Raw genomic sequence first — 20,956 nt, forward strand, 5'->3', positions numbered from 1 at the left:
GAGTCTTGCTCTGTTGCCCAGGCTGGAGTGCAGTGGTGCAGTCTCAGCTCACTGCAACCTTCGCCTCCCGGGTTCAAGTGATTCTCCTGCCTCAGCCTCCTGAATAGCTGGGACTACAGGCACATGCCACCATGACCAGCTACTTTTTGTATTTTTAGTGGAGACCAGATTTCACTATGTTGGCCAGGATGGTCTCGAACTCCTGACCTCAGGTGATCCACCTGCCTCGGCCTCCCAAAGTGCTGGGATTACAGGCTCCAAGTCTTATTTCTATTGTTTCCTTTTAGTTGTGGCAATTGCCATTGCAACCTCCTGGGTAAAGAGGTTCTGTTCAGAATGATCCACAGAGTAAAAGCCGGCAGGTCTATTCTCACTACCCCGTTCTGAGGTTTCTCTCTCTGATGGGCTGCACTGTCCACAAGATCAGGAAACATGAATCTTCCTGAACTGGTAAGAGCTTATTTATCCTCCAGACCTCACATAGTACCTGGCAGGCAGTAGGTACCCAATTGCATGACTGCATAGAATACTAATGAAATGTTCAGTCATAAAACATGTTAAATTAAAAATCTTACAAAATAAGTAGTGACTAACGTCTAATATAACAGCTGGGAAATTGTACCCGCAGGGCAGAAGCTGTCTTAGATGTTTAGAGACTTAGTATTGGTTACAGAACCTATAAAATGTGCAGAAAAATAACCATATACGTCTATAAAACCACACAGATTTCTTGTGATAAATAATAGAGTTTATGGATTTTATTGGTTTGGCAACTGACAGCAATAACTGTAAATAAACAACTGAGGTAACCTTTATTAGTTAGACCAGAATAGTAAAATATTGCCCAGGGGACAGAAAAGCAAAATTTTAAAGCTGATATCCTGGCTTGGGAATTATTTCACAATTAAGGTAACTTCTATCAAGAGGGCCATATTTTCCAGCTGTTCCCTGGAACCTTTACCATTTACATTCTGCTTTGTATTTTTGTTGAGTAATAGAAGCAATTAATTCTAAACATTATAGTTTATTCTGCATTTGGGCATCACGATTCTGAGGAAGGGATTTTTTTTTTTATCCAGGCAGTTGAACAGGATGTAAATGTCATTTTAATAATAGGAACTGAGAATTTAATACTATGGCATTAAACTGTAAGCATAAGTGAATAATACTAGTCCTAGCTTCCTTGATTTCCTACAGAATTCTGGCCTATTCATGGAATTTTTATTAAGGAATGCGGTACTGCAACATTTTTTTTTAAGTAAAGAAGATTTCAACAGAAATGCAAAGGAAAAAAAGGAAGATACACATTGAGATACTTATACAGTTCTTGGTATAAAAAAATTCTTTGTCTGAAATATTTAGGAAAAAAACAAGAGAGGTAAGATGCAGTTTTCACTTGAAGCATTTCCTTCACTCTTCATGTAACTTGGCTACATCAGTCAGTGTATGAATAAATATGGAACTACTTGAGGGCATACTATCTATATTTAAAAAACCCAAGAATACTTTTGGAAAAGCCAAAAAGTATCAGCATAAAGTGAAAAATAAAACGAAACAGAAACTTTTCCGACCAAACAGACGAAAGCCAGATGTTAGAGTCTCCCGCGCAAGGAGGGCCGTGTAAGGTCCCTGTAGCCGTGCCGAGTGCATGCTAAATGTGGCCAGAGAGAGGTACATGGCTTAAGTTCACTCTCTTTACACATAACAATGACCGTTTCCCTCTGTTTTATTTTGGCACATTGACGTAAATATGGCTAGCTATGGCAATAAAAATCACGATTAGCTATTTTATAACTGAAGTCAGAATTTTCATTGAGTGAAAGAAAGAGGCTGTGTTGCCAATGAAGAGAGATGTTTGATCAATTAAAATGAAAAACATATTTGCTATATGTAACTCCTGTATATTTAAATATTATCCTGCTACAAACTAAAAAGAAAAACTTTTCACTTACTTTTCCAGTGCTTTTTATGTTCTTCCCTTTCTTCTGGGTTTGCTGCCTTCTGCCAACTGAGCCACTATTTAATACACTTTCATTGGAACAAACTTCCGTCCTAACCAATCTGGGATGCAAAGAGAATCACAAGTTTTATTTAGGCACTTTGCATTTTGGAAATTAAACAGAAATAAAAATCAATATTCCCCCACTGGCACAAACAAATTACTTTTCTTTCTTTTTTAAGTTTTTTTTTTTTTTTCAACAAAGAGGAAAGGAAGATTAAAGAAATGGGATACTCATAAAAATCTGTTTTCCACAGACATGCCTTATGTGTCAGGCTGTGACCTAGAACCACATGCTTTTGGGGCTGTGGGCATGATGACTATTTCTTGGCAGAAAGACAGATTTCAAGCAAGTACTCACTCTACGTTCACCCAAATAGGTTCCGGAACTTTTTGGCTCAGAGGTGTCAAGGTCTTTGTGCACCTGAACCTGTAGAAGGCCGAGGGGAAATACACACAATATTTTTATTATAGGACTGTTCTTCTTAAAACACAGCCTGCCAGGCTCATGGTTTAAATTATAGTGTGTCTCATGTGAAGTTCTCACATCTGGTTTGACAATCATCTTTTCAAAAATGTAGTCTTTTGTGAGCTTATGACGCAAAATGATATGGTAAAATGAACACAGGCGACTCACAGTTGCTTAAGTTGCAGTAGTTACAAAACTAAGAGAAGGGAAAAATAAAACTGGACAGAGTGCAATGTAATAAAATCTAATATATAAATGGGAGGCGCATCTAGTGTCTGTCTACCTGTGGTGGGCTGAATGGCGACTCCCCAGAAGGATATGTCCACATCCTGGCCCCTGGAACCTCTGAATGTGACTTTCTCGGGAAGGAGAGTCTTTGCTGACATAATCAGGCGAAGGATGTCAAGATGAGAAGACCATCCTGGATTAGGTGGGTGGGTCCTGAATCCTTTGACAAGTGTCCTTATAAGAGACACTTGGAGGAGAGACAGCGAGAAGAGGAAGCAGGAATGTGGCTACGGAAGTGGAGATTGGAGTGATGTGGCCACCAGCCAAGGAACACCAGAGTTACCAGAAACTGAAAGTGGTGAGGAACGGATTCTTCCTTAGAGCCTCTGCTCTGGGGAGTGTGGCCCTGTGGACACCTGTATTTCTGATTTCTAGCCTCCAGAACTGTGAGAGAATAGATTTCTGTTGTTTTAAGCCACCCAGTTTATGATACTCTGTTATGGTAACTACAGAAAACTAGTTATATCTGTCTATTGGTCTATCTATCTACCTACCTACCTGTCTACCTACCTAACTGATATGGTTTGGCTGTGTCCCCACCCAAATCTCATCTTGAATTGTAGCTCCCATAATTCCCACCTTTTGTGGGAGGTAATTGAGTCCTGGAGGTGGTTTCCCCCATACCCTTCTCGTGGTAGTGAGTAGGTCTCACAAGATCTGATGGTTTTATAAGGGGAAACCCCTTTTGCTTGGCTCCTATTCTGTCTTGTCTGCCTCCATGTAAGACATGCCTTTCACCTTCTGCCGTGATTTTGAGGCCTCCTCAGCTACCTGGAACTGTGAGTCCATTAAACCACTTTTTCTTTATAAATTGCTCGATCTTGGGTATAAATTACTCATCTTAATATCATCAATACTTACCTCCTCACTGGGTTGGTTTTTGCCAACCCATTCCTATTTCTTTTATGCATGTTTAATTATCCCATGTACTCCAGAACAACTTTACCTATTAACTGAAAAAATGATAAATTGTAACCATTCTGAATTTGAGACAATACCTGCTTCTGTGTTCCGCTTTATTACATATATACATATACACTAAAATATGTGCATATGTATTAACGGGAATTTTATGTTGTTGGATACCATCTCCGGTGTCTGGGTTAGTGCTCGAGCCTCAAAGAGAAAGGGACTGTATGTCTTAGATTCCTTTATAGTGGTTCTGATGACCATGCTATTTACTGATCACAATTTTCAGGCACATCCTTTCAACTTAAATTAAAAGTAAGTCAGAATATGTGTTAACAAAACCAGGAAACCAGAGATTAACAAATCAGGAAACCAAAGCCATTCAACAAAACCTGCTTCTGTTGCATTATTCTTTATTTCACTCAATGATATGGGCCCACATCAAGTCCCTTCAGCCAGCTCCCCAGGAGTTACTTGGGCCATGTTTTATATGTCACCTGTCACTAGGTGCTCCCATTCTTAATGTCCCTCCGCCCATCTCCTCGCCACCATCCTTGCTGAGTTGTCATTTCATCCATCAGCCACCAGCTCTGATTAGGTTCTATACCAGGACCCGAAGGGTTTGACTGCCCAGCTCCCCATCCCCACACTGCTGCTAATAGATCCCCACTTTCCTTCTGGAAACTGTCTCCACCCCAACCCCACTGCTACACACACACACACACACACGCAGACACCTTCACACACACGCACATGCACCCACACATGTACACCTACACACTCCCCACATACATACCTACACCTCCACACATGCACACATACCCCATGCATGCACACATACCAGTGCATGCATACACACACACCCCATGCACACACAAACACACACTTCATGTACACACTAACACATGTGCACATACCCAGGCACCCAGGCCTGTATGCACACTCCCTGAACACACCCCACACCCACACCCAGTCCCTCATACACATACGCATACCTCTGCATGTACATGGTGCACACACACAAATACCCCATATGTGTGCACCCACGTGCACACTCCCCATCACCACATTCCACGCAATTCTCAGGGTCCCTCGACTATTGGGACCAGCCACTGTGACTGGATTGTGTCCCTGTGGCTCATCCAGCACAAGATTCAGACCTAATTGGGGTTCATCGGGGACCTTCTGGGAGATACCCATGGATGTGGGGGAAAGAGTGGGCACTATGGTTTTTCTGGGTGTGCTGTAGGCTGAAGGAGTGATAAAAGCCTAGAACTTCCACTGACCATTTTGCCACTGCAAGGAGATAGCTAGGAATAAAATGAATTCAGGAAAGTGGAAAGTGGAGGAGGGGCCACAGGAGAGGGGGAAAGAAAAGAAAAGAAGGGAGTGAGAAAAAGAGAAAGGGAAAGGGAGGGAGAAAGAGAATCATCTTAATGTCTGGGTCTCACAGGGGGTGAAGCAACTGCTTATCTTGAACTTAAGTCTTGGGAACCAATAGAATCCCTCTTTTCTTAGGCTAACTTGAGCTGGAATCCCATAACTTGCAACACAAATTGACCCCGTGGATCTCGTTGCTCTCCTGGTTAAGAGAGCATGCCTAAGGCCCATGGTTCTTGGTGAGTTCACCTGTTCCCTATCTACAACCTCAGCATTGCCCTTTGAGCCCCTCTATCTTACAATCCAGTCATCCTGAGTGACTTGCACCTTCCTGAATGCAGAAGAGTGTTTCACCCTCGGGCCTCTGTACAATTATTCGTCATTTATTCCAGAAATATTTACTGAGCACTTATTTTCTAAGCACTGGAGATATAGCAGCAAACAAAACAGAAAACAACTTGCTGCCTTCATGAGGTTTGCATTTTAGCAGAGGTGAGGAAACAGGATAGGATATAAGTAAAATTAAGAAGTAAAATATGGAGTACGTGCAAACAATCACAGAAGCACCATATGACCCAGTAATTCCACTCATAGCTGCACATCCAGGAAAAATGAAAACATTATATCACAAAAAACCTCGTGTTCACAGGAGCATTATTCATAATGGCCCCAAAGCAGAAACAGCTCCATAGTTCGTGGACGGATTGGATGTGGACTGTGAGCACAGAAAGAGTCAAGAATAATTCCATGTGCTCTCCCTTTCATCTGAAAGGCCTCACCCTGTCATCAGAGCACCCGCTGGTTGTCTGTCCCCAGGATTCGCCAGAAGCACATGGATTACGGGGCTATATTCCTGCTGCTCAGCACCGCAGTTGGACGGAGTAGGATCTCCAAAGCAACTCTGTGGATCAAATGTACAACTCAAGCATACAGACTTGCCCCCAGGCCATTTTCAGCCTGGTGACATGGCTCAGAGAAACAAGCACGGACATCTAAACACCCAGGAGGGCCCTGTTAGGCCTTGGCTGAGGGTCTCTTGACTGCTCAATGCACAACAAGAACCCTGCAAAGCCTTCTCCCCACATCTCTTCAAGAGCCTCTGTGGCTACTTCTCCCTCTCTTTCTCAGTGCCCTTCCAGTTCCCCATGATTCTTCCTCTGTTCCCACCTGCTAACCTGTCCTCCTTCTTCCCTCCACTGACTGACCCATCTCACCTGGATTAGGCCTGCCCTTTTGCATCTGACGTGCTCCAATCCCTCTGTTAGTCAGTGGAACGGAACTGAACAAAGTGTCCTGCCTGAGCAAAGTGTCCTTTCTATTTAAAAGGTGAAGAGGGAAGCAATTATAAGTAACTGTGTTGCAATAATTTCCTTTTTTAAAATTTTACTTTAAGTTCTGGGATACACGTTGTGCAGAATGTGCACGTTTGTTACATAGGCATACATGTGCCATGGGGGTTTGCTGCACCTATCAACCCATCATCTAGGTTTTAAGCCATCTCGGCAAAACAATTTCCTTTTATTCTTGTCACACATAAATGAATACTATTCCACGGTTCTTAATCTGGGATATGGAAAAACTTGTTTGATGTTGCTGTGTATTTGCACATGCTGTTTTTTATGCTTGGAAATCTCTGCTCTTTCCTTCTCCTGCAGTGAAACTCCTTGTCCAAATCCCTTTCCTGGTGTCCATTCCTCAGCAAGGGAGAGCTGGAGGCAATGCAACGGGGAACGGTGTGACTGCAGAACAAGCCTGGATCGGCATCTCAGTCTCATTTCTCACGAGCAGGGACAGCTTGAACCAACTGCTTACACTTATGCAGCCGCCTTTCGCCATTTTTAGAGTTGTCAGGAGTTGATGGTGTAACGTAACTCATCCCTCCCTGGCTGTGTGGGACAGTAGCATACCTGAGGATGGGTTAGGATTGCTGAGATGTAGGGCTGGAGCTGGGGCAGGGGGCCTCCAGCTAAGAGAGGCCTCCTGAGCTTGCCTCATTCGGTCTCAGGGCTATTCTCATTTTCCAGATGAGCAGTGACGTGAACAATATTTCGAAGCGTCGAAGAAATTGATGTAAAGTGTCTGGCACAGAGCGAGTGCCCAGTGACCGTGGGTGCCCTCGCGTCCAGCTCGTCTCTGCTCTGAGCATGCCTTTTTCATGGCACTTACGAGAATGTGTCATCGCTGTCTGCTGCTTGTTTGTCCCCTCCACACGCTAAGTTCTTTAGGCCCAGGGACTGTGTTATGTTCATCTCCACAACCCCAGGCCTAGCACAACGCCTCCTGCCTAGTAGGTCCTCAGTATTTGCTGAATGAATAGATGATGATTTCACGGAGGAATCACTCCCTAAAGTTTCCAGCCACAGGCTGAGGAAACTCAGGATGAAAACACGTCTCTTGCCCAATCTTCACCACACTTTTCAGTGGCGGTCACCGCACTGGGTGTTTTCTTTAAGAAGGATGAGCTCATGCCAAGGACGAGGGCATGGAGTCTGTGCCGGGCACTTCCCAGTTCCACATTCTGGGTGTGGAGAAGAGGGAGGATGCCCACAGACAGGGAGGGAACCCAATGCACGAAAGGAGGGCAGGAGGAGAAGTGTTGGCTCCTGGTGGGCCTGGCGTAGGGCTGTGCTCCTAGTTTTCTTCTGGTCCTGTGTGTGGGGCTGAAGCTTCAGCCGCCACCAGATGTCCCTGCCGCATCCCTCTTCAGGGTCCTCACCTCACTCTCAACACTCACCCCGATGATCCCCATGAACACAAAACACGGCTTCCATGTAGTGTCCCCAGAAAGCTCCACGGGGAGGAAGTGGCACGGGGCAGTGAGCACCCATCCCAGGTGAAAGTTGTGAGCTGAAAGGCCCCTATCAGGCTGCTGTGGATGCCCTTGGATGCCCTTGAGGTGTCCTTAAAGGAGACAGCATTCACTGTTTCGCAGCGTGTGTGTGGCAGATCACATGCAAGATGTGGGGCTTACCCGGTTGTGACTATTACTGTGTCCTCGGGTTTCATCTTGGGGAAGGGAGTTGGACCAGTTCTTACTCCTGGAGGCTGATTTCCTAAAGTGCAAAACTGGGCCTGTCTGCTGAGGCCCAAGTGTTCCAGAAAAGATCTCTGACAGATACATGGAAACTGAATTTAGTTGCTAGTTAAGAGCTTTCATGGGAGCAAAGCTATTGGCTGTGGGTTTCTTAATTGTCAGGTATACATTAGGGCAGTGGTCCCTAAACTTTTTGGCACTGGGGACTCGTTTTGTGGAAGACAGCTTCCACAGATTGGTTTCAGGATTAAACTGTTCTATCTCAGATCATCAGGCATTAGATTCTCATAAGGAGCATGTAACCTAGATCCCTCCCATGCACAGTTCACAGTAGTCTTTGAGCTCCTGTGAGAATCTAATGCTGCTACTGATCTGACAGGAGCTCAGGTGGTCATGCTTGTCCACTGCCCACCTCCCGCTGTGTGGCCTGGTTCTTAACAGGGAATGGACTGCTACCAGCCTTCAGCCCAGGGATGGGGGACCCCTGCATGAGGGGACAGAACAACATTTTGCAGAAGGAGAAAACTAGTCTTCTTTCTGTTCCTCCTTTTTCTGTACTCTGCCCTCTCTCACTTGCGGACGCTTCAGGGACATAGAAGAGGGGTGCAACACTGCATCCGGCTCCTCCAAGTATGGTCTAAGACCTGCAAGCTCTGCATCTCCTGGGAGCTTGTCAGAAATGCTGAGGCTCAGGCCTCAGCCCAGACCCACGGGATTAGAATCTGTATCTTGACAAGCCCCTCCTGGTGACCTGAATGCATGTTCCAGTTTGAGAACATGGATCTCATCATGGAGAGAGGTGATTTGTGACCCAACAACCCTCACTTGGGTTCTAGACCCCAAAATCCATAACACACTAACTGTGTGGCTGGGCAGGTCACCTGAGGCTCTTTGAGTCTCCGAATCCTCATCTGTAGAACAGCAGAGAAGTGCCCACTCTATTATAGAGTTGTTGATGGGATTAAATGAGTGAATGGATGTAAAGCTCTTGGCACCCAGTGCTGGGAAGGGCAGTTATGGAGATGATAATCATTCCCCTTTGCCCCCTTCCCAATCCTGGCACCCAGGACCCAGGTCAGTGCTCTTAGCAGGAGGGAAGCAAGAGCACTGGCTTGACCCATTGGTGCTCAGGACGGGTAGCACTAAACAGTCCTTCCAATCAGCTTCACATTTCAAGTGCCTCACTGAGGATGTTGATAGCAATGGGTACAGTTGAGTAACAGTTTACTTGTACTATTTCATTAGATATTTTTATTAGTGCTGTTATTTCCATGCTTTTGAAAGAATCCATGAGTTTTCAACTTGTAAATGCAACACATTTTAAAATAGCAGTCTTTAAAAGTTATGATTGTAAGTTTTGGGCCCTCTGAATTAATGTCCTGTCCTGTGTATCTGGGCATGAAGCCACAGATACCACACAGACTGTACCTAGTGCTGAGTGGAGCCTATGTGGCAGGGCTGCAGGGTTCAGCTGGAAGTATCCACTGGGGCAAAAGCTAGTGTTGGAAAGATCCTGGCCTGGCAGCAGAACAGGCATCAATGTTGTAAGACTGCATGGAGCAGAGGGCGGCTGGATCACCTGGAGCCCGGGGACAAGCTTGGCACATGTATCCCTTTTGACTGATTTTACATATTGAAGTCTGCTCTCATGGGTCTCTTTGCCTTGAAGATAATTTTCTCTCTTTTCTGCTAAGGTCCTGAACGTTTCTGGCACGTGACTTGGACCTGATGGTGAACTCATTGCTTTGCCACGAGGCACTAGGAGCTTATCAGCACTGACATGCTTTCCAATGTGCAGTCTCAACCCAGTCCCCTCGGCACACCCACTTCGCTTAGACAGTGGGACCTCAATAAAAATGTGTTTGAAAGGACACTGTGCCATCATTATTGGTTTAATCAATTATTGGTCAGGGCCAAAGGGGAGAAGGGAGCAATGATGAGGAGTGTGAATATGAGGGATATCTAACAAAGCACGTAGGAAGTCAATCAATGTAGGTGAAATGGACAGGAAAGATTTTTTTTTTTCCCATAAGCCACTTCATGTTTATCTTGGAAGTGAAGAATTCTAAGACTACTCCATGAATTGTCATTGTGGTAGCTACTCAATTATTCTTAGATAAAACCAATGGTCCCAAATCTCAGATACCTGTTAGGAATAATGTTAGAAAAGTCAAGATGAAATCTTTCTGTGCTTTTGAGCATCACACTTGGTTTTGATCCAGGCAGCCAAACCACCTGTCCAGTGGTATGGCCACTCTGTCAGTTGGTGACTTCTTGCTGCAGGGAGCCCTGGGAGCTGATAACTCTTGGTTGGGGAATATTCCCCTAGCTTCTTACCAATTCAGTTTTTCATCAACTGGTTATTCTTGCTTTTGTGGGTGGCCACACAAATCATGTGCTGTGGGGAAGTCACTTCAATCACTTCACTGTCTACAGAATTCTCTGGAAGCTTGAAGCAATTTTTCAGGTAATTAAATCCACAAAATACTTTATTTTTTCCTCAATGATTAAGATATCTCAAGTGAGTCAAAACTGTATTGCGATTGCCTCAATTCTCCATTATCCTGGTCATATATCAAAAGACACTTTCTGCTTCCTATATGTGAGGCTTAGTGTCCACATCGTAATTCACCAGAGACTCTCGAGAGCTTGGCTTGGTCCCATGTATCCTAGTACCAGCTTGCCACTGGTCTAAGTTAGAAAACATCCAGATTTAGGGCTCACAGAAATGTCCAATTTTATACTTTTTTTTTGTTTAAATGGAGAGGCGTCTCTAACTGGGTGAGAGAGGATTTGGAAAAATGGCCAGCAGAGAACAATAACAATAGTGACTAACATTTCTTGAGTACATACTGTGTGTTAACTGTGTGAAATAATTTTCATCAAAACCTTTTGGCAACCTAAGGTTGACAGCATGGAAGCTTTGAGAGTGTAAGTTTCTTGTCCAGAATTTTATAACTAGAAAGTGACAGAGCCTGGCTTCCAACCCATACCCATGGACACCAGAGTGTCTATACGTGTCTTTCCAATGAACGATGGTTCACACTCATTGGAAACATGAGTGCCTTTGGAACATACAGTCAATATGATGCTGAAAACAGTAACAGAAAGAGTGCAGGTGCTGAATCCGTGTTCCTTTTCATTCTGAAAAGAAAGATGGTGAGAAGCTGGCATGTCTTCCACACAATTCCATTCCATCAGCTGGTCTCCAAATTCCCACTCTTCTCGGTTCCCCACTTCTCTTTGTCTCTTTCCAGAAGAAAACAAACTCCTTCTCACTGAAAATTCACAAACTTTACATATTTCGATAGACTAGCTGTGGCTTCTTTTTAAAATACTCATAGGGAGCTGGGTCCTGGAGAGCTCTAAAGCCCTCTAATTTTGCTCGCAGACTGAAGAAGAGAAACTCAAGTCACTGGAGACAGAGGCAAAGGCATGGGTTTGGCAGCAGAGGGAAAGAAATGGTCTGTGACCAAGGCTTCAGCTGTCTGTGTTGGCTCTGAATGACAGTATGCTCTTGCTCCAAGGACTTTAATTGGCTGATAGAGTGATTGCTTTGGCCAAAGGTCCAATTAATACCCAAGATTTGAGGACTGGTTTTCCAACCCCAGTTGGATGACTTTCCTGGCAAGCAAAGGTTACCACTGTAAATTCAATTCGCTTCCTTAACTGTGCACCCACTCTATAATGTAAGGATATCACTCTGTCTGGTTAATTCCAGACAAGACTTTGTGAGCAGATGGGGAATTTGGATTTTCAAATTCACACACACACAAAAAAGCATAAGTGAGTGTGAGTTTTGTGTACTTACCTCGATGCTCCACCTTGTGGAAAATGTGCTAAATCCCAATATAGTAGGAGGGAGGACTGCAAATGTGAAACAGAGTGGTTGGCCCAGGGATTTATCCTTGCTGAGAATGTTCTCATCAATAGCTTGCTGTGATTGGCTTCGGACCTATTGAAATCACCATTAAACTAGAAAACGAAGTTATTCGGCCCTTGTGTGGAAAGTGTCTCAGACAGTAATGCAGAGGCCATAGTCTGAAGGCGGCACTCGTACTATAGAGCAACGGTAGGAGCTACAGTTTCAGATCATGGTTCTGAAATTTACTAGTTGTATGCACTTAAGTTGCTTAGTCTAATTCATAAAGCAGGGATGATAATTCCTCTTTACAGCTTTGTTGCAAGGATTGCATTAAAGAAAATACCTAAAAGCATAAGCATTCGATTAATGTTACAAGAGCCCTTCCCTCAACCCCAAGGGCGGCTGTAGCTGTTTAGCCTGACACTTCATGTGTGTGGGTCACAGTGCTGTGTCCGACACACATGTGGAGAATCACACACGGGATAGTGCTCACCTCCCCACAGCAGCCATATCATGGCAGATAGCTCGTGAGCATATGCAGTTTCTTCCCTCCCTGTTCAGCAGCCCAGCAGACAAACTGTCTCAGAGCCTGGATTTCAGCATGTTGCACTCACCCCGAATATCCCGCAGGCTGCCTCCTCCCTTCTGCTGCCCTTCACAAGGCTTCACTTTGCCCTCCAACCAACCCTTTTTATCTCTTGTTTACCAGATGGAATGAAGACTGTTTGTTAAAACACCCTTCCCCTCTGTTTACTTGGACTGTTTGTTAAAACACCCTTCCCCTCTGTTTACTTGGACCTGATTTTGAAAGTAGCAAGTCACTTTATTTGGGCTGGAGGAAAAAGCACTAAGCCAGATGTTGAGGTGACCGGGATTCCTGGAAGACATTCTTCTTCTCTCTGACGAGACGCGTGATGCATGAAGTAGGAGCCCCTGGCAAGGAGCCCAGGCTGCCATTGCCTCGCTCGCTCATGCTTCCCGGCGTGGCCCCGAGGCTAGCTGCCTCTGTACTGCCTGAGCATCGTCCCCTGGTGTGTCACCAGACTACTCACTATCTGTGCTTGCACCTGCGGGTGGGCAGTTCAGTCGCTGCAGGCCGAAGCTCCCTGTCACATTAATCCATCAACACTGGAGTTCAACAAATGGCCCAGTCCAGGTCTGTGTCATACTGTTTTGCAAAAGCAAGAAAACTCATTCAGGGCTTGTTGCTTTTATCCCTGACTTCCTTAGTGAGCAGCGTAGCCAGAGAGCTACCTCCCCTGACATCCTTTAAGAGCCATGACCACTCCTGCCCTTGCTTTGTGACAGGCACTCCTGGATACTGAAGTGCTGTTGTTGTGCACTGCTGTGCATCCTGTCCGAGGGTGAGTGCTCCAGTCCTTGCTCCCTCCTCCTCCTGGCTGGCTCATTAGCCACAGCAAACTGTGGCCTTGAAGGAGCAGAAGGAGCATTTGACTCTTCCCAGCTGTCAGTCTTTGGAAAACTGAGCAAAGTGGAATGAAAGGCATTTATTCATTTAACTGGCAGTTATTTATTGAGTATCTATTATGTGGCAGGCACCGTGGTGACACTGAGGAGAGAAGCGTGAACAAGGATAGTCCTGAGCTCAAGCGTGCTGCTGGTGGGTGGTAGTGGGGGCAGACGAGCGAAGGGGCACCCATGACATGGCATGCAATGCAGTACCTCCAGGACAAGGCTCGGGTGCCAGCAGCAGCTCCCTGGGTCTTGGGGGACATTCTAAGAGGAAGTGGTGGCTCAGTGTAGACCTGAAGGACGAGAGGTCACCAGTCATGTGTGGAGCGGGTTGGTGGAGATGTGCAGAGTGCAAGGAGGTCTGGAGGTGAGACCTCCAGGCAGAATGGAGGGAGGTGTGTCCCATAGCATGTGGGCTCTAAGGAGCCTGGGAGATCTTAGGGGTTCCCCGGAGGCTGACTGAAGGCTACCCAGGGAGTCTGGCTGGTAAGGGCCTCCGAGGTCAGGTTTGGGTGTAAGAATAGCCATTTCTAGCTCTGGTTGAGGTGCACTTCCCTGTCAGTGCCCCCCCGAATCCTTCAGCAGTGTCTGATATGATATTCTAGACTGGCATTGTTTCTGGTGCAGTCCCCGTCTCATTCTTCAGGAAGCATGGTCATGGCAATACCTGGAGTCTCCACTGCAAGACCAGAGTGATGGAGGCAGCAGAGCTCCTCAGCAGACCAGGAGTCTCCAGAGGCACTGCAGAATGTCTAAGAAGCAACCTCATTGTATTTCCAAGACCCGGGAATCTAGGTCTCACAGATATGATGATATAATCTATAGCCAGGACATCTCTTCATGTGTAGGTGAGAAGGGCATGGGGTAAGTTCATCTGGTGTTTCTAGGCATTCTTGCTTTCCTATATGCCACCGACACCTTTTACCTTCATCCGATTTTCAATGAATACTAGGGTAAGCAGCTATCCCAGTCTTCCCAGGATTGAGGGGCTTCTCCAGATGCTGCACTTCCAGTGCTAAAAATGAGAAACTGAAATGAATTAGTCACCCTAGGAATGTTGACCCTGTGCTATGTGATCACATTTACTCTTTAAAGCAATGCTTTGAGGTGGGTAATATTATTTCAATTTTAAATAATTTATAAATAAAAGATAAAGTGTGTTTCCCGAAGCCATTATCCAGTAAGTGATAGAGACTGGGTTTAGGTTATATTGTCTGGTTTAAAGCCAGTATATTTGTTATCTGCATAATAAATTACTCCAAAGCTTGGGCTTAAACCAACAACAAAAGTTTATTAATTCATAGTTTCTGTGGATCAGAAATTGAGGAGCAGTTTAGCTGGGTGGTTCTGGCTCAGGATCTCTCATGATATTGTCATCATAGCATTGGGGGCTGTGGTCATCTGAAGGCTTGACTGGGGCTGGAGGACCTGACTTCAGGATGGTGCACTCACATGGCTGCAGGCAGGGTACTACACAAGAGACAGGCTACCATAGTCACTGTGTATCTGATGCTTCCACAGCTACCCCTTAGGACTCTAAGTCCTAGAACTGGGACTAGGTGTGCGGATTAAAGGGATTCCGTAGGATGAGATTGACTAAAAACATATACACATGAACAGGGCATACACAGGAATATTCATTATATGTATAAATACCATCACTTGTATTCAGGCACACCTTGTTTTATTGCAGCTTTATTGCACTTTACAGATACTGCATTGTTTTATTTTTTTATTTTTTATTTTTATGAATTGAAGGCTTGCCACAACCCAGTGTTGAGCAAGTCTATCAGCACTGCTTTTCCAACAGCATGTCACTTTGTGCCTCTTGTCACATTTTGGTAATTCTTACAATATTTTGAATGTTTTTATGATTATTCTATCTGTTGTGGTGATCTGTGATCTTTGATATTACTATTGTCATTGTTTTGGGGCTTCATGAACCATGCCCATATAAGATGGCAAATTTAATTGACAAATGTCATGTGTGTGCTGTCTGCTCCACTGACCAGTGGCTCCTCCATTTCTCTCCCTCTCTTCAAGCCTCCCTATCCCCAAGGCACAATAATATTGAAATTAGGCCAATCATGAAGCCTACAATGGTCGCTAAGTGTTCCAGTGAAAGGAAAAGTTGCATGTCTCTAATTTTACATTAAAAGCTAGAAATTAAGAGTGGGAGGAAAGCATGTTGAAAGCCCAGACAGGTTGAAAGCTAGCTAGGCCTCTGGGGCCAAACAAGCCAAGTTGTGAATTCAAGGAAAAAGTTCTTGAAAAAGTGAAAGTCCAACTCTAGTGAACACATGAATGACCAGAAAACGAAAAAGCCTTAGTGCTTATAGGGAGAAAGTTTGAGTGGTCTGAATAGAAGATCAAACCAGCTATCACATTCCCATAAGCCAAAACCTCATCCAGAGGAAGGCCCCAACTCTCTTTAATTCTATTGAGTAAGGCTGTTCTTGTGTTGCTGTAAAGAAATAACTGAGGCTGGATGATTTATAAAGAAAGGAGGTCTAATTGGCTCCTGGTTCTGCAGACTGTATAAGAAGTGTGGTGCTGACATTTGCTTCTCGTGAGGGCCTCAGGGAGCTCTTGATTATGGCAGAAGGTAAAGGGGAAGCAGGGACATCACATAGTGAGAATGGGAGCAAGAGAGGGAGTGGGGGCTGCTGCACACTTTTAAACAACCAGATCTCACCAGAACTCACTCACTACCGTGAGGACAGCACCAAGACATGAGGGATTCACCTGCCACGACCCCATCACCGCCCACCAGACCCCACCTCCAACACTGGGAATCATACATTAACATGATATTTTAAGGGAACAAACAACCAAACTATATCATCCGTGAAGGCTGACAGAGCTGAGGAAGCTGCAAAAGAAAGGTCTGAAGCTATCGGAGATTGGATCGTGAGGTTTAAGGAAAGAAGCCATCTTCACAACATAAAAGTGCAAGGTGAAGCAGCACGTGCTGATGGAGATGCTCCAGCAAATTGTCCAGAAGATCTAGCTCAGATCACTGATGAAGGTGGCTACACTAAACAATAGATTTCCAAGGTGGATAAATCAGCCTCGCATTGGAAAAAGATGTCATCTAGGACTTTCGTAACTAGAGAAGAGAAGTCAATGCCTGGCTTCCAAGCTTCAAGGGGCAGGCTGACTCTTTCGTTAGGGGTGAATGCAGCTGGTGACTTTAAGTTGAAGTCAACGCTCCTTTACCATTCCTAAAATGCTAGAGTCCCTGTGAATGATGCTCAGTCTACTCTGTGCTCTATCAGTGAAGCATCAAAGTCTGGGTGATGGCACGTCTGTTTATAGCATGGTTTACTGAATATTTTAAGCCATTTGTTGAGACCTACTGCCCAGATTTAAAAAAAAAGATTCCTTTCAAAATATTACTATTCACTAACAACGCACCTAGTCACCCAAGAGCTCTGATGAAGATGGAGACGAATGTTATTTTCATGCCTGCTAATACAACATCCATTCTGCAACCTGTGGATCAAGGACTAATTTTGACTTTCAAGTCTTATTATTTAAGAAATACACTTTCTAAGGCCATAGTTGCCCTAGACAGTGATTCCTCTGACGGATCTGGGCAAAGTTAATTGAAAACCTCTGGAAGGGATTTATCGTTCTAGAAACCATGAAGAACATTTGGGATTCCTGGAAGGATGTTCAGATATCAACGTAACAGAAGTTTGGAGGAAGTTGATTCCAACCCTCTTGGATGACTTAGAGCAGTTCAAGGCTTCAGTGGAGAAAGTCACTGTAAATGTGATAAAATGAGCAAGAACACTAGACTTAGAAGTGAAGGCTGAAGATGTGACTGAACTGCTGCCACCTCATGATAAAGCTGAAATGGATGAGGGGCTGCTTCTATGGATGAACAAAGAAAGCAGTTTCTTGAGGTGGAACCTCCTCCTGCTGAAGATGCTGTGGACATTGTTGAAATGACAGCAAAGGATTTAGAGTATTACATGAACTTGCTTGATAAAGTAGTAGCAGGCTTTGAGAAGATCGATTCCAGTTTTGCAAGTTCTACTTTGGGTAAATGCTATCAAACAGCTTTGTAGGCTACAGAGAAATCTTTTGTGAAAGGAAAAGTCATAGATGCATCAAACTTCATTGTCCTAAAGAAACAGCCACAGCCACCCCAACCTTCAGCAACCACCACTCTGATCAGTTAGCAGCCATTCACAGTGAGGCCAGAGCTACATGCAAAAGGGTGATGACTTGCTGATTGTTAGCATTTTTAAAGCAATAAGTACTTTTTAATTAAGGTATGTACATTGCTCCTTTAGACATAATGCTATTGTATACTTAATACACTACTGTATAGTGTGAACATAATGTTATATGCACTAGGAAACCAAAAATTTGTGTCATTCCCTTTTTTTTCAGTAGTCTGAAACTGAACCCACAATATCTCAAAGCTATGCCGCGCTCAAGTAAGTGTGCTTTTAAAATAATCACCATTGGCTGGGTGTGGTGGCTCAAGCCCGTAATCCTTAGCACTTTCAGAGGCTGAGGCGGGTGGATCACCTGAGGTCAGGAGTTCGAGACCAGCCTGGCCAACGTGGGGAAACCCCATCTCTACTAAACACACAAAAAATTAGCCAGGCGTGGTGGCGGGTGCCTATAATCCCAACTACTCCAGAAACTGAAGCAGGAGAATTGCTTGAACCTGGGAGGCGGAGGTTGCAGTGAGCCAAGATGGTGCCATTGCACTCCAGTCTGGGTGACAGAGCAAGACTCTGTCTCAAAACAAAAGAAAAAAAAAATCACTATCTTGGTAGTCTACATACTTGTCCTAAGGAAGTTTCCATCACACCAAATATTTTTGTTTGGATATTAATTATGGATAATAGTTTATTCCTGATTTTCCAAACTTTATATAATATCAACCAATATATCATTTTATAATCACAAAAACGTTTTGTTCCAAGTTTTATAATATAAACACATGTATTAATTTTATAACCAGATGAAAGTTCTTGTAAAAGACATTTTGATATATACATATTAACATATATATGATGGATACTGCTTGGATTTCCACTTAGGACTTTATTAAAAAGGCAGCCTGTCTGTTCAGATGTTTCAGAAGGCAAAATATATACTGTTACTAACAGATACAATCACATACAGAATTATATATTCCATTATAAGTGCAAATACGTACGCCATTTCCTGGAATTCAAATTGGTGGGAGGGTAGGGAAGGGAGGGAGATTAGGAAACCACAGATGCCAACAATAAGACATTGGAGAGAAGATAAATGGGAAAGACTTAGAGTGAATGTGACCCAGTCCCAGCACAGCATTGCTGGGTGGTCCGTGTTAATTTGAAGGAGCTGGAATTGTACAGTCACAACTACACTTTCTGAACCTTAGTTACTTCATTTGTAAAGCAGGGGAAGATAGTGACACTTGCGCTTTCAACTCTATCGAGCTGTCGTAAAAAAGAAATGAGAAACTGCATGTGAAAATACTTGGAAAAGTGTAAAGTCCCAACCCGGAGGAAGGTGCTCCCACCACCATCATTAGAGCTGTTATCTCTGGAAGCGTACCAAGACCTCCTAGGGGCAGGGCCGCTGCTCCCAGAACCAAGCACTACTACTGCTTTGCAACCCTGGGAGCCCTTCTTTGAACAGTAATAGCTACACGTCTTGCTCCAGTTGTCAGACACCTTAGCCACGGTATTTTCTTAAGCTCTGCTTCCATGTGCGGCCTGGAAGTACATGTTTCTGTGGGTGGAAACGAGGCTGTTGGCAGGGCTCTTTGCTTGTGTCTTCTTGCCTACGCCTGGGTGTGAGGTCAGGTGGGGTAGGTGTGCACAAGGCCTGCCACCTGGTGTTGGTGTGTACACAGGGCTGGAAGCAAGTGATCTCAAATGGTCCCAAAGGCAGTAAATGGAACATGCGAGTAAACCTTAACACTTTTTTTTCACATTCCTGGCCACATCAGCAAGGCCGGAAATGGGAGAATTGCATTTCTTTGACTACTATTTCTTTTTTATTCATTTTCTTGTAAAATTATCCCCAACCTGTCTGAAGAGTCTGCCAGCCATTCACGTGTCTATATGAGGCAGTTTTATGGGGATGGCATGAGCAAATCCCCCACTAAGACTTTCAGCTCTGTGTGAAAAATGAGTTGCTGCTTAATGAAGCACAGCTGAGAACCTCCAGCTGCCTTGCAATGACTCCCGAATTTTATATCTCGACACCAGACTTCTCCTCTGCAGTCCAAAGAGTGGTGTGCTGGTCAATGTTTAACAACCAATTCTCCAAAGGGGAAGAAATAATACACCATGAATTGTCGCATTTGCCAATTTCCAGGTGCAAATATTCTCACTGTGGCTGACATCAAGCTACTGCCATGGTACGACCGAACACGGAATTGGAAGAGATACAAACCAGTGTGAGCGGCTCTAGTGCACCACTGGATCCTTTATCTGTCCACCTGGAGGCAAAATAAGCCCCTCAAAATCAGTATGTGCAAAGCTGAACTAATCTCTCTCTGCCCCACACTCAAATTTGTCCTCTTCCGGGGTTTTCTATCTGAGTGAGTGGCACCACAATGAAACTGGTTTTGCAAACCAGGCCCCAGACGTCAGCTGTAGTCCTCACCATCATCACAAGGTCTGTTGATTTTACTTCCTAACTATTCACGATCTGCCCACTTGCCCCTAGACTGTGCTATCATTCTTCATCACCTGGATTATTGCAGCAGGCTCCTGGGTGATTTCCCTGTGTCCATTATTGCACACACATGCACCCAACCTGTTTTCCTAGTATTAGCCAGAGTGATCTTTGAAAAATGCAAGTATGATAACGTCACTACCTTGCTCGTTAAACCCTTGAATAGCTTCCCATAGGTCTTAGGATGATAATCAAAATCCTTAGAATAACCTGAAAAAACATGAATAATGCCTGCCACTTTCACCTAATCCTGGGCTGTTCTGGACACACACCCCTTGCTCCTCTGTCCTACAACTCTGGCTGTCTGTCGTTCTGTTCCTTAGACATGCCAAGCCCTTTACCATTCAGGCTTTTCCACAATTTTTTCTCTTTGTTCGAGATGGAGTCTCATTCTGTTGCCCAAGCTGGGGTGCAGTGGTGTGATCTTGGCTCACTGCAACCTCTGCTTCCTGGGTTCAAGCAATTCTCCTGCCTCAGCCTCCTGAGTAGCTGGGATTACAGGCACCTACCACCATGCCTGGCTAATTTTTATATTTTTAGTAGAAACATGGTTTCACTATGTTGGCTAGGCTGGTCTTAAATGCCTGACCTCAGGTGATCCACCCACCTTGGCCTCCCAAACTGCTGGGATTACAGGCGTGAGACCCCAGGCCTGACTGTCCACAAACTTTTCTATGCTGGAAAAGTTTGATCTAACTAACTCCTTCTTATTCTTCAATCTCAGCTAAAATTTTCTTAGAAAGGCCATCCCAATTGAAGCCATCACTCTATTCTTATCTTCCATAACAATCTGTTCTTGGCTTCCACCCCCAACAGCAGGGTGTGAAAGTCCCAGTT

The 20,956-nt window shown here is 44.6% G+C and overlaps 1 long non-coding RNA gene across 4 annotated transcripts in view; it reads left to right on the top strand.

Moving 5' to 3' along the window:
• The window catches only part of LOC117086611, a 180,543-nt gene that overhangs the window by 132,138 nt on the left and 27,449 nt on the right, over positions 1 to 20,956 (top strand). Inside the window, exons 3-4 of one of the 4 annotated variants that reach the window (XR_004438476.1) lie at positions 5,184 to 5,284; positions 14,064 to 14,265. The exons of 1 other annotated variant lie outside the window; for it this stretch is intronic. This is a non-coding gene — a long non-coding RNA (uncharacterized LOC117086611). The remainder of the gene's footprint in view (positions 1 to 5,183; positions 5,285 to 14,063; positions 14,266 to 20,956) is intronic. 2 more of the 4 variants (XR_004438477.1, XR_004438478.1) reach the window with 2 other exon arrangements.

This window comes from Trachypithecus francoisi, unplaced genomic scaffold, assembly GCF_009764315.1.
Source record: "Trachypithecus francoisi isolate TF-2019V2 unplaced genomic scaffold, Tfra_2.0 Lachesis_group10, whole genome shotgun sequence".
Classification (NCBI taxonomy): Eukaryota; Metazoa; Chordata; class Mammalia; order Primates; family Cercopithecidae; genus Trachypithecus; species Trachypithecus francoisi.